General features: G+C 44.0%; 4 non-coding genes across 4 annotated transcripts; 3 read left to right on the top strand and 1 right to left on the bottom strand.

Annotated features, from left to right (window-relative positions):
• The first annotated feature begins 3,501 nt into the window (after nucleotides 1-3,501).
• On the top strand, nucleotides 3,502-3,687 carry LOC130314904 (U2 spliceosomal RNA). Its single transcript, XR_008862513.1, has one exon. It is a non-coding gene; the product is annotated as a U2 spliceosomal RNA (small nuclear RNA).
• A 2,087-nt stretch (nucleotides 3,688-5,774) lies between these two features.
• LOC130314885 (U2 spliceosomal RNA) lies at nucleotides 5,775-5,965 on the top strand. The gene has a single exon (XR_008862500.1). It is a non-coding gene; the product is annotated as a U2 spliceosomal RNA (small nuclear RNA).
• A 2,079-nt stretch (nucleotides 5,966-8,044) lies between these two features.
• Nucleotides 8,045-8,235, top strand: LOC130314809 (U2 spliceosomal RNA). The gene has a single exon (XR_008862431.1). It is a non-coding gene; the product is annotated as a U2 spliceosomal RNA (small nuclear RNA).
• A 2,412-nt stretch (nucleotides 8,236-10,647) lies between these two features.
• LOC130314882 (U2 spliceosomal RNA) lies at nucleotides 10,648-10,838 on the bottom strand. The gene has a single exon (XR_008862497.1). It is a non-coding gene; the product is annotated as a U2 spliceosomal RNA (small nuclear RNA).
• Between the last annotated feature and the right edge of the window lie 2,611 nt (nucleotides 10,839-13,449).

Here is a 13,449-nt window from a genome sequence, read left to right as displayed (position 1 = left end):
CTCACTCAATGTGAGGTCCTTAAAGAGCCCTGATCGCAGGGCTGCTTTATTTTCTTATCTAGAGACATGTGACTTTGACCTTTGCCTGCTACAAGAATGTGGAATCCCTAGTAAAATGGACTATAAAGACTTAAAAGAAGACTGGAAGCTGGGCCCATCCATATGGTCCGGTGCAAATGACTGTCGTTCTGTGGGTGTTGGGCTGCTCTGCCGAGGCCAGTCCTTTTCTATTCATACAGTAACTGAGATTGTGCCTGGCAGAGCTCTTTTAATTCATCTATATTTTAATGGACTTTTAATTCGTGTTTTAAATGTGTATGCCCCTCCTGATAAACAGGAGCGGGCAGAACTATTTGAAATTTTACCACTGTTTTGTGTTGGGTCTTCCCCCCTGCTGGTGGGAGGTGATTTTAACTGCATACGTGATGGGGAACACCGGCAGGGTGGGGATATTAATCGTAAAGACCGCACTTCTTACCTGCTTAAAAATTTTATTGATGATTTTAATTTGAAAGATTGCTGGAAGGATCTCTTGCCGGAGGACCCGGGCGCCACATGGTCCAATGGAAGAGTGAGCTCCAGAATCGATTTTATTTTTTCCTCTAGAGCTTTTAAACCCCTGAAATGCACGCTCGAGCAGAATATCTTCTCTGATCATAAGCTCCTCTTGGTGGGCCTGGAGCTAGAGGGGGAGCAAAAAGCAAAAAGGGGCCTCTGGAGATTAAACACCACACTCCTAGAGGACCCTGAGATAAAAGAGGAGTTTGTGCGGACCTACCAATGCTGGCAATCACAAAGAAAACCCCACGAGCCTATGCTGCACTGGTGGGAGGGCACCAAATCTAAAATCAGATATTTTTTTATCAAAGCAGGTAAGAAGAAGGCAAAAATGGAAAAACAGTGGTTTTATGTTCTTAACATGCGTTTAAATGTACTTTTTAAATTGAAAGAAGCTGGTATGGATGTAGAAAATGATATTTTAAACCTTAAAACTGAAATAAAACATGCCATAGAAAAGAAAGGGAAACAAATCATTTTTAACTCACATGTGCAGCACCTGGAGGAGGGCGAGAAATGTTCCCGTTTCTTTTTTAAAAAAGTGATGAATAGGAGGGATATCATCCAAAACCTTGAGGGTGAATCCACTCCAAAAGGCATGTTAGATGCAGTTTTTAACTTCTACCAGCTTCTTTTTAATAAGAAAGATCTTAATCCATCCTTTTTAGAACATGTTCTTAATTCCCTTGATTTTAAGCTAGATGTTTTAGACCAGGAGGTTTTATCCCGTGATCTTAACTTAGATGAACTTTTATTTGTTTTTAAAAGTTTTTCTAGTGGGAAGGCCCCTGGGGAAGATGGTTTACCCATCGAATTTTATTTAGCTTTTTGGGATATTTTAAAGGATGATATGGTTTTATTGTATAAAGAAACTTTTATTGTTAATGAACTTCCCCCTTCCTGGAGGAGGGGGATTGTATCATTACTTTTTAAAAAGGGTGAAAAGGATATGCTAAAAAATTGGCGCCCCATCACACTTTTAAATGTCGATTATAAAGTTTTAGCCAAGTTATTAGCTGTCCGTTTTAAACCTTTTATTCATAAATTAATTCACCCAAATCAGGTTTGTGGGGTACCTGGAAGGTCTATAGCTGAATCCCTAAATATTTTAAGAGATGTTTTATGGTATTTTAAGGATAGAAATCAAACTGTAGCAATTTTATCCTTAGACTTTGAAAAAGCCTTTGATAGGGTCTCCCATGAATACCTGTTTTTAGTTCTTAAAAAGATGGCAGTGCCTGAAACGATTTTAAGCCGAATCATGCTTTTATACCGATCCTGTTTTAGTCAAGTCTCTGTTAATGGCTTTTTAACCAGCGGTGTTCCTCTTTTATCAGGTGTCAAACAGGGCTGCCCCCTGTCCCCACTCCTTTTTATTTGCGCAATCGAACCACTGATGGCCCTCCTCAGAAAAGACCGGGTAGTAAGAGGCGTACCGATACCTGGTGGAGGAGGGACCCATCTAAAGGTGTTGGGGTACATGGATGATGTCACCATACTGTGCCCGGACTCTCCATCCATGAGGGGGGCATTGAGGAACACCAGCTATTTCTGCGAGGTCTCTGGTTTTAAGCTAAACACAGATAAATGTGACTGTTTTTATATTGGCTCCTGGGATTCATCCATCACCCCAGGAGTTACAATGCAACAGGATCAAATTAAAGTTTTAGGTATTGTTTTTAACCAGGTCAATGATGGGAGCCCTAACTGGGATTCAGCTATAGCTAAGATGGAGAAGAAGATTTTAATGTGGAATCTTAGAAACCTTACCATGGAGGGGAAGATTTTAATAATAAAGATGGTTTTACTCCCTATTATGCTATACATTGCCATGGTATTTCCTCCATCTATTTTATACATTAAAAAAGTAACTAGAATTGTTTTTACTTTTTTATGGGGTTCAAAAATGGAGAAATTAAAGCGTGATTTTATGTACAAAAGTAAAGATAATGGCGGGAAAGATGTTCCTAACCTTTTTACTTTCTTTTACATAAAGTATTTCTGTTTCTGTTTTAAAATTATTAAATCCGATGGCATTTTTAGCTGCTTTTTAAGGTACGCTGCGGGCATGGTTTTTAAAAGATGGTTGCGCATCCCTCTGAACGCTCCGGTGCTTCTGTGTCCCCCAAAACATTATGTGGTGTTGGAAAAGACAGTCAGGCTCCTAGGTCTCCAAGATTTGGAGCCTGACATACTGGGGGACCAGAGAAAGGTATCAAAGGTCCTCAGGCGGAGTGAGGTTACCCTGGCAGTGTCCAATTTCACACAGGCAAGATCCAAAAAGGTATGGCGGAATGTGTACGGGAAGTTTCTGGCGAATGTACACAGGGATCTTGCCTGGGCAATCGTCCACCAGTGCCTCCCTACTCGTGAGTTCCAGCACAGGCGAGGACTGGTGGCGAGAGCCAAGTGCCCGAGAGATGGCTGCGGAGTGGACGAAACGGTGCTGCACATATTTTGGAACTGCCCTTTTGCACGGGAGCTTTGGAGGAAGGTAGGCCCACTTTTGAAGTGGGCCTGCGGCCTAAAAGATTTTAATCACGAATGTGTCTTTTACGGTCTTTTTAACTGCCCCAATTTTAAACAGCAGATGATCTGCTGGATGATTATTAATTGTTTTAAAAATGCCATCTGGAAAGTTAGGAACATCTTACTTTTTAAACATGATTTTATTGATGTTAAAAACTGTATAAAGCTGGCCCTGAGTGAGATGTACATCTATTACCTAAGAGACAAGAAACAGTTGGGGGCCAGCGAGGCAGCATCCATGTGGTGTCTGCCTCTATGGAACGAAATAACAATATAATCAGTTTTTATGACATTTATATAATGTTTTATCCTGCCATTTTTATTTTTTCTCCTTTTATTACTGGTTTTATTATTTGTATTTTAAAACTTTTGTGAACCTTTTATTATTTTGCATTTTAAATTTTGTATGGTTTCTTATTTATTCAATAAAATTTTGTTGAAACCTTATCTGTTCTTATCAGTTAAATATCTGATACGTCCCCTATCTGGGGACCATATATTAAATGGATTTTTGAGAACGGGGGCAGATTTCGAAGCTTGCTTCCGTCGCCCTATGCATTGACCCGATATGGCAGTATCTTCGGGTACAGTGCACCACCCCCTTACAGGGTTAAAAAGAAAGATTCCTACTTTCATTGCTACCTGCTTGCTGGCTAGCCAGCTAGCCAGCCCTGTGGGCCTTGCTGCTGCTGCAGCCAAAAAACAAAAGGTGGTGCTGCTGCTGCTTCTGCTGCTTCTGCTTCTGCTTGTGTCTGGCCGCTGTTGGAGCGTCCAGGCACAGGACTTCTGCTGCTGCTGACTAAATGGCCTCCTTAATTGGATCATTTGAGTAGCCAGCACACCTGTGCAGGTAGGGCATGACATGATAGGCAGCTGCCTTGATAGCGGGTGGGTGCTGAATGTTCCTAATTGACAAAATAAGATTAATGCTTATGAAGAAATATAAAATCTCATCCCTTCCCCAATATCGCGCCACACCCCTACCCCTTAATTCCCTGGTTGAACTTGATGGACATATGTCTTTTTTCGACCGTACTAACTATGTAACTATGTAACATAACATGGGGGGGGGGGGTCTCCTGGCTGTTCACACAGGTGTGTCATTGCTGTACATTGACCATGCATTGCTTCTGTGGTATTGCAAAGGCAAAGACAAATGCTTCCAGCCATCCATTGCACTAATGGATTGGTCATCAGCTGGCTGTCTATGTCCCGCATCAATATAGACCAAAGTACAGAGGGTTAGGCTATGCTATTGTGCACCTACCTGATGCATCAGAAGGTGCGAGGCCCTTGCTAAATTCTGTGCACAGACTTTGAGATCTATACTTTAGACTGTATCTAAACCTGCTCCAACATGGACTGACATTCTGGCCTACTTTCAGCCGATGCGACTTGTCTGTCGCTGAACAGTCGCTTTTTATGTATTCAGCACCTATGTATAATGTTGTAAAAATGCTCTAGAAGCTAAAGTCGCAGAAATGTCACACATATTTGGCCTGCAACTTTCTGTGCGACAAATTCAGACAGGAAAAATCAGTATAAATCCTTAGAAAATTATCCCCCAGTGTCTCCATCTGCTGGCGGTATTGAATAAGCATTGCTGCACTGATGGGGTATGCATTAGACGAAAAAAAAGAAGAAAAAGAAGAATAATACGCCCAGAAAAGAGGCGAAAAGGAGAAAAACGTAAAAAAACGTGAAAAAAAAGTAAGAGGAAGAGAAGGGAAAAAAAGGTGGAAATGGGTTTAAAAGTGATTTCGGCGGAGAAATATATATATATATATATATATATATATATATATATATATATACGCGCACACACACACATATATATAAACGTATTCTCCGTTGAGATATTGCAGCCGCTGCTGTGTCCAGGCCCAGGAGCCTTAGCACTGTGCTGTGATGTCACTCAATACCACTGACATCACTAGGTGTAAACAACATCTCTCCTTTGCTGTGTATGTGACTATGGAGCTGTTTGGTGATGTCGTCTATTATGGCCTTCATAGAAGCAACAGGAGATTGTTGCATCCATCTAGAACCCTCAGAACTACAGTGCTATGATGTCACTCACTTCCACAGGCCTTGCAGAGTGTAAACAACAACAACCCAGCTTTGTTGTGTATGTAACCATAGGGATTTGTGATGTCACCTAGAACCTTCACAGCAGCGACAGCTTTATGAGGAGCATCAGCACTGCTCTGCCTGAGCAGAACCATCACCGCCATAGGTTGTCAAATAACCCGGGTTTAACCCACACAGGTAAGTCCAATGGGGTGCAGGCATGTCCTCTATGCTTACAGCTTCCCGTGGGTGTTGGTTTGATACCGTTTGGGGACAGCCAAGGAGGCATCTGCAGGCAACAAAGGTAGGTGTGTGCTTGTGTGTGTGTTTCCTATGCAGATCCTAAGCCCAGTGTCACATGCAAGTAGGAGGAGTAAGAAGGGTTCCTGGCAAATCCGGGTTATGGATTGCATTTAAAAAGGCCCCGTGGGAGTGCAATGGGCCCCTGTCTTGCTGCTTAGCAATAATGGTATGGGTTTAGGTTCTGCTGTGTGTACTGGTGGTTGACTGCCCCCCAGCCCAGAGTGTGCATGGAAAATTGTCTGGCAGCCTCCCTGACAGCAAGCAGTGATAGTGCCCATGAAGGGCACCTTGTTGGGCCCGCCCCTTTCACGGTTATCGCTTCTCGGCCTTTTGGCTAAGATCAAGTGTAGTATCTGTTCTTATCAGTTTAATATCTGATACGTCCCCTATCTGGGGACCATATATTAAATGGATTTTTGAGAACGGGGGCCGATTTCGAAGCTTGCTCCCGTCGCCCTATGCATTGACCCGATATGGCAGTATCTTCGGGTACAGTGCACCACCCCCTTACAGGGTTAAAAAGAAAGATTCCTACTTTCATTGCTACCTGCTTGCTGGCTAGCCAGCTAGCCAGCCCTGTGGGCCTTGCTGCTGCTGCAGCCAAAAAACAAAAGGTGGTGCTGCTGCTGCTTCTGCTGCTTCTGCTTCTGCTTGTGTCTGGCCGCTGTTGGAGCGTCCAGGCACAGGACTTCTGCTGCTGCTGACTAAATGGCCTCCTTAATTGGATCATTTGAGTAGCCAGCACACCTGTGCAGGTAGGGCATGACATGATAGGCAGCTGCCTTGATAGCGGGTGGGTGCTGAATGTTCCTAATTGACAAAATAAGATTAATGCTTATGAAGAAATATAAAATCTCATCCCTTCCCCAATATCGCGCCACACCCCTACCCCTTAATTCCCTGGTTGAACTTGATGGACATATGTCTTTTTTCGACCGTACTAACTATGTAACTATGTAACATAACATGGGGGGGGGGGGTCTCCTGGCTGTTCACACAGGTGTGTCATTGCTGTACATTGACCATGCATTGCTTCTGTGGTATTGCAAAGGCAAAGACAAATGCTTCCAGCCATCCATTGCACTAATGGATTGGTCATCAGCTGGCTGTCTATGTCCCGCATCAATATAGACCAAAGTACAGAGGGTTAGGCTATGCTATTGTGCACCTACCTGATGCATCAGAAGGTGCGAGGCCCTTGCTAAATTCTGTGCACAGACTTTGAGATCTATACTTTAGACTGTATCTAAACCTGCTCCAACATGGACTGACATTCTGGCCTACTTTCAGCCGATGCGACTTGTCTGTCGCTGAACAGTCGCTTTTTATGTATTCAGCACCTATGTATAATGTTGTAAAAATGCTCTAGAAGCTAAAGTCGCAGAAATGTCACACATATTTGGCCTGCAACTTTCTGTGCGACAAATTCAGACAGGAAAAATCAGTATAAATCCTTAGAAAATTATCCCCCAGTGTCTCCATCTGCTGGCGGTATTGAATAAGCATTGCTGCACTGATGGGGTATGCATTAGACGAAAAAAAAGAAGAAAAAGAAGAATAATACGCCCAGAAAAGAGGCGAAAAGGAGAAAAACGTAAAAAAACGTGAAAAAAAAGTAAGAGGAAGAGAAGGGAAAAAAAGGTGGAAATGGGTTTAAAAGTGATTTCGGCGGAGAAATATATATATATATATATATATATATATATATATACGCGCACACACACACATATATATAAACGTATTCTCCGTTGAGATATTGCAGCCGCTGCTGTGTCCAGGCCCAGGAGCCTTAGCACTGTGCTGTGATGTCACTCAATACCACTGACATCACTAGGTGTAAACAACATCTCTCCTTTGCTGTGTATGTGACTATGGAGCTGTTTGGTGATGTCGTCTATTATGGCCTTCATAGAAGCAACAGGAGATTGTTGCATCCATCTAGAACCCTCAGAACTACAGTGCTATGATGTCACTCACTTCCACAGGCCTTGCAGAGTGTAAACAACAACAACCCAGCTTTGTTGTGTATGTAACCATAGGGATTTGTGATGTCACCTAGAACCTTCACAGCAGCGACAGCTTTATGAGGAGCATCAGCACTGCTCTGCCTGAGCAGAACCATCACCGCCATAGGTTGTCAAATAACCCGGGTTTAACCCACACAGGTAAGTCCAATGGGGTGCAGGCATGTCCTCTATGCTTACAGCTTCCCGTGGGTGTTGGTTTGATACCGTTTGGGGACAGCCAAGGAGGCATCTGCAGGCAACAAAGGTAGGTGTGTGCTTGTGTGTGTGTTTCCTATGCAGATCCTAAGCCCAGTGTCACATGCAAGTAGGAGGAGTAAGAAGGGTTCCTGGCAAATCCGGGTTATGGATTGCATTTAAAAAGGCCCCGTGGGAGTGCAATGGGCCCCTGTCTTGCTGCTTAGCAATAATGGTATGGGTTTAGGTTCTGCTGTGTGTACTGGTGGTTGACTGCCCCCCAGCCCAGAGTGTGCATGGAAAATTGTCTGGCAGCCTCCCTGACAGCAAGCAGTGATAGTGCCCATGAAGGGCACCTTGTTGGGCCCGCCCCTTTCACGGTTATCGCTTCTCGGCCTTTTGGCTAAGATCAAGTGTAGTATCTGTTCTTATCAGTTTAATATCTGATACGTCCCCTATCTGGGGACCATATATTAAATGGATTTTTGAGAACGGGGGCCGATTTCGAAGCTTGCTTCCGTCGCCCTATGCATTGACCCGATATGGCAGTATCTTCGGGTACAGTGCACCACCCCCTTACAGGGTTAAAAAGAAAGATTCCTACTTTCATTGCTACCTGCTTGCTGGCTAGCCAGCTAGCCAGCCCTGTGGGCCTTGCTGCTGCTGCAGCCAAAAAACAAAAGGTGGTGCTGCTGCTGCTTCTGCTGCTTCTGCTTCTGCTTGTGTCTGGCCGCTGTTGGAGCGTCCAGGCACAGGACTTCTGCTGCTGCTGACTAAATGGCCTCCTTAATTGGATCATTTGAGTAGCCAGCACACCTGTGCAGGTAGGGCATGACATGATAGGCAGCTGCCTTGATAGCGGGTGGGTGCTGAATGTTCCTAATTGACAAAATAAGATTAATGCTTATGAAGAAATATAAAATCTCATCCCTTCCCCAATATCGCGCCACACCCCTACCCCTTAATTCCCTGGTTGAACTTGATGGACATATGTCTTTTTTCGACCGTACTAACTATGTAACTATGTAACATAACATGGGGGGGGGGGGGGGGGTCTCCTGGCTGTTCACACAGGTGTGTCATTGCTGTACATTGACCATGCATTGCTTCTGTGGTATTGCAAAGGCAAAGACAAATGCTTCCAGCCATCCATTGCACTAATGGATTGGTCATCAGCTGGCTGTCTATGTCCCGCATCAATATAGACCAAAGTACAGAGGGTTAGGCTATGCTATTGTGCACCTACCTGATGCATCAGAAGGTGCGAGGCCCTTGCTAAATTCTGTGCACAGACTTTGAGATCTATACTTTAGACTGTATCTAAACCTGCTCCAACATGGACTGACATTCTGGCCTACTTTCAGCCGATGCGACTTGTCTGTCGCTGAACAGTCGCTTTTTATGTATTCAGCACCTATGTATAATGTTGTAAAAATGCTCTAGAAGCTAAAGTCGCAGAAATGTCACACATATTTGGCCTGCAACTTTCTGTGCGACAAATTCAGACAGGAAAAATCAGTATAAATCCTTAGAAAATTATCCCCCAGTGTCTCCATCTGCTGGCGGTATTGAATAAGCATTGCTGCACTGATGGGGTATGCATTAGACGAAAAAAAAGAAGAAAAAGAAGAATAATACGCCCAGAAAAGAGGCGAAAAGGAGAAAAACGTAAAAAAACGTGAAAAAAAAGTAAGAGGAAGAGAAGGGAAAAAAAGGTGGAAATGGGTTTAAAAGTGATTTCGGCGGAGAAATATATATATATATATATATATATATATATATATATATATATATATATATATATTTCTCCGCCGAAATCACTTTTAAACCCATTTCCACCTTTTTTTCCCTTCTCTTCCTCTTACTTTTTTTTCACGTTTTTTTACGTTTTTCTCCTTTTCGCCTCTTTTCTGGGCGTATTATTCTTCTTTTTCTTCTTTTTTTTCGTCTAATGCATACCCCATCAGTGCAGCAATGCTTATTCAATACCGCCAGCAGATGGAGACACTGGGGGATAATTTTCTAAGGATTTATACTGATTTTTCCTGTCTGAATTTGTCGCACAGAAAGTTGCAGGCCAAATATGTGTGACATTTCTGCGACTTTAGCTTCTAGAGCATTTTTACAACATTATACATAGGTGCTGAATACATAAAAAGCGACTGTTCAGCGACAGACAAGTCGCATCGGCTGAAAGTAGGCCAGAATGTCAGTCCATGTTGGAGCAGGTTTAGATACAGTCTAAAGTATAGATCTCAAAGTCTGTGCACAGAATTTAGCAAGGGCCTCGCACCTTCTGATGCATCAGGTAGGTGCACAATAGCATAGCCTAACCCTCTGTACTTTGGTCTATATTGATGCGGGACATAGACAGCCAGCTGATGACCAATCCATTAGTGCAATGGATGGCTGGAAGCATTTGTCTTTGCCTTTGCAATACCACAGAAGCAATGCATGGTCAATGTACAGCAATGACACACCTGTGTGAACAGCCAGGAGACCCCCTTTCCCCCCCCCCCATGTTATGTTACATAGTTACATAGTTAGTACGGTCGAAAAAAGACATATGTCCATCAAGTTCAACCAGGGAATTAAGGGGTAGGGGTGTGGCGCGATATTGGGGAAGGGATGAGATTTTATATTTCTTCATAAGCATTAATCTTATTTTGTCAATTAGGAACATTCAGCACCCACCCGCTATCAAGGCAGCTGCCTATCATGTCATGCCCTACCTGCACAGGTGTGCTGGCTACTCAAATGATCCAATTAAGGAGGCCATTTAGTCAGCAGCAGCAGAAGTCCTGTGCCTGGACGCTCCAACAGCGGCCAGACACAAGCAGAAGCAGAAGCAGCAGAAGCAGCAGCAGCACCACCTTTTGTTTTTTGGCTGCAGCAGCAGCAAGGCCCACAGGGCTGGCTAGCTGGCTGGCTAGCCAGCAAGCAGGTAGCAATGAAAGTAGGAATCTTTCTTTTTAACCCTGTAAGGGGGTGGTGCACTGTACCCGAAGATACTGCCATATCGGGTCAATGCATAGGGCGACGGAAGCAAGCTTCGAAATCGGCCCCCGTTCTCAAAAATCCATTTAATATATGGTCCCCAGATAGGGGATGTATCAGATATTAAACTGATAAGAACAGATACTACACTTGATCTTAGCCAAAAGGCCGAGAAGCGATAACCGTGAAAGGGGCGGGCCCAACAAGGTGCCCTTCATGGGCACTATCACTGCTTGCTGTCAGGGAGGCTGCCAGACAATTTTCCATGCACACTCTGGGCTGGGGGGCAGTCAACCACCAGTACACACAGCAGAACCTAAACCCATACCATTATTGCTAAGCAGCAAGACAGGGGCCCATTGCACTCCCACGGGGCCTTTTTAAATGCAATCCATAACCCGGATTTGCCAGGAACCCTTCTTACTCCTCCTACTTGCATGTGACACTGGGCTTAGGATCTGCATAGGAAACACACACACAAGCACACACCTACCTTTGTTGCCTGCAGATGCCTCCTTGGCTGTCCCCAAACGGTATCAAACCAACACCCACGGGAAGCTGTAAGCATAGAGGACATGCCTGCACCCCATTGGACTTACCTGTGTGGGTTAAACCCGGGTTATTTGACAACCTATGGCGGTGATGGTTCTGCTCAGGCAGAGCAGTGCTGATGCTCCTCATAAAGCTGTCGCTGCTGTGAAGGTTCTAGGTGACATCACAAATCCCTATGGTTACATACACAACAAAGCTGGGTTGTTGTTGTTTACACTCTGCAAGGCCTGTGGAAGTGAGTGACATCATAGCACTGTAGTTCTGAGGGTTCTAGATGGATGCAACAATCTCCTGTTGCTTCTATGAAGGCCATAATAGACGACATCACCAAACAGCTCCATAGTCACATACACAGCAAAGGAGAGATGTTGTTTACACCTAGTGATGTCAGTGGTATTGAGTGACATCACAGCACAGTGCTAAGGCTCCTGGGCCTGGACACAGCAGCGGCTGCAATATCTCAACGGAGAATACGTTTATATATATGTGTGTGTGTGCGCGTATATATATATATATACTAAATGACTAAATGGCCTCCTTAATTGGATCATTTGAGTAGCCAGCACACCTGTGCAGGTAGGGCATGACATGATAGGCAGCTGCCTTGATAGCGGGTGGGTGCTGAATGTTCCTAATTGACAAAATAAGATTAATGCTTATGAAGAAATATAAAATCTCATCCCTTCCCCAATATCGCGCCACACCCCTACCCCTTAATTCCCTGGTTGAACTTGATGGACATATGTCTTTTTTCGACCGTACTAACTATGTAACTATGTAACATAACATGGGGGGGGGGGGGTCTCCTGGCTGTTCACACAGGTGTGTCATTGCTGTACATTGACCATGCATTGCTTCTGTGGTATTGCAAAGGCAAAAACAAATGCTTCCAGCCATCCATTGCACTAATGGATTGGTCATCAGCTGGCTGTCTATGTCCCGCATCAATATAGACCAAAGTACAGAGGGTTAGGCTATGCTATTGTGCACCTACCTGATGCATCAGAAGGTGCGAGGCCCTTGCTAAATTCTGTGCACAGACTTTGAGATCTATACTTTAGACTGTATCTAAACCTGCTCCAACATGGACTGACATTCTGGCCTACTTTCAGCCGATGCGACTTGTCTGTCGCTGAACAGTCGCTTTTTATGTATTCAGCACCTATGTATAATGTTGTAAAAATGCTCTAGAAGCTAAAGTCGCAGAAATGTCACACATATTTGGCCTGCAACTTTCTGTGCGACAAATTCAGACAGGAAAAATCAGTATAAATCCTTAGAAAATTATCCCCCAGTGTCTCCATCTGCTGGCGGTATTGAATAAGCATTGCTGCACTGATGGGGTATGCATTAGACGAAAAAAAAGAAGAAAAAGAAGAATAATACGCCCAGAAAAGAGGCGAAAAGGAGAAAAAGTAAAAAAACTTGAAAAAAAAGTAAGAGGAAGAGAAGGGAAAAAAAGGTGGAAATGGGTTTAAAAGTGATTTCGGCGGAGAAATATATATATATATATATATATATATATATATATATATATATATATATATACGCGCACACACACACATATATATAAACGTATTCTCCGTTGAGATATTGCAGCCGCTGCTGTGTCCAGGCCCAGGAGCCTTAGCACTGTGCTGTGATGTCACTCAATACCACTGACATCACTAGGTGTAAACAACATCTCTCCTTTGCTGTGTATGTGACTATGGAGCTGTTTGGTGATGTCGTCTATTATGGCCTTCATAGAAGCAACAGGAGATTGTTGCATCCATCTAGAACCCTCAGAACTACAGTGCTATGATGTCACTCACTTCCACAGGCCTTGCAGAGTGTAAACAACAACAACCCAGCTTTGTTGTGTATGTAACCATAGGGATTTGTGATGTCACCTAGAACCTTCACAGCAGCGACAGCTTTATGAGGAGCATCAGCGCTGCTCTGCCTGAGCAGAACCATCACCGCCATAGGTTGTCAAATAACCCGGGTTTAACCCACACAGGTAAGTCCAATGGGGTGCAGGCATGTCCTCTATGCTTACAGCTTCCCGTGGGTGTTGGTTTGATACCGTTTGGGGACAGCCAAGGAGGCATCTGCAGGCAACAAAGGTAGGTGTGTGCTTGTGTGTGTGTTTCCTATGCAGATCCTAAGCCCAGTGTCACATGCAAGTAGGAGGAGTAAGAAGGGTTCCTGGCAAATCCGGGTTATGGATTGCATTTAAAAAGGCCCCGTGGGAGTG

This window comes from Hyla sarda, unplaced genomic scaffold, assembly GCF_029499605.1.
Source record: "Hyla sarda isolate aHylSar1 unplaced genomic scaffold, aHylSar1.hap1 scaffold_185, whole genome shotgun sequence".
Taxonomy (NCBI): domain Eukaryota; kingdom Metazoa; phylum Chordata; class Amphibia; order Anura; family Hylidae; genus Hyla; species Hyla sarda.
Note: the sequence above shows the minus strand (reverse complement) of the source record. Positions and strands in the feature narration are given on the sequence as shown.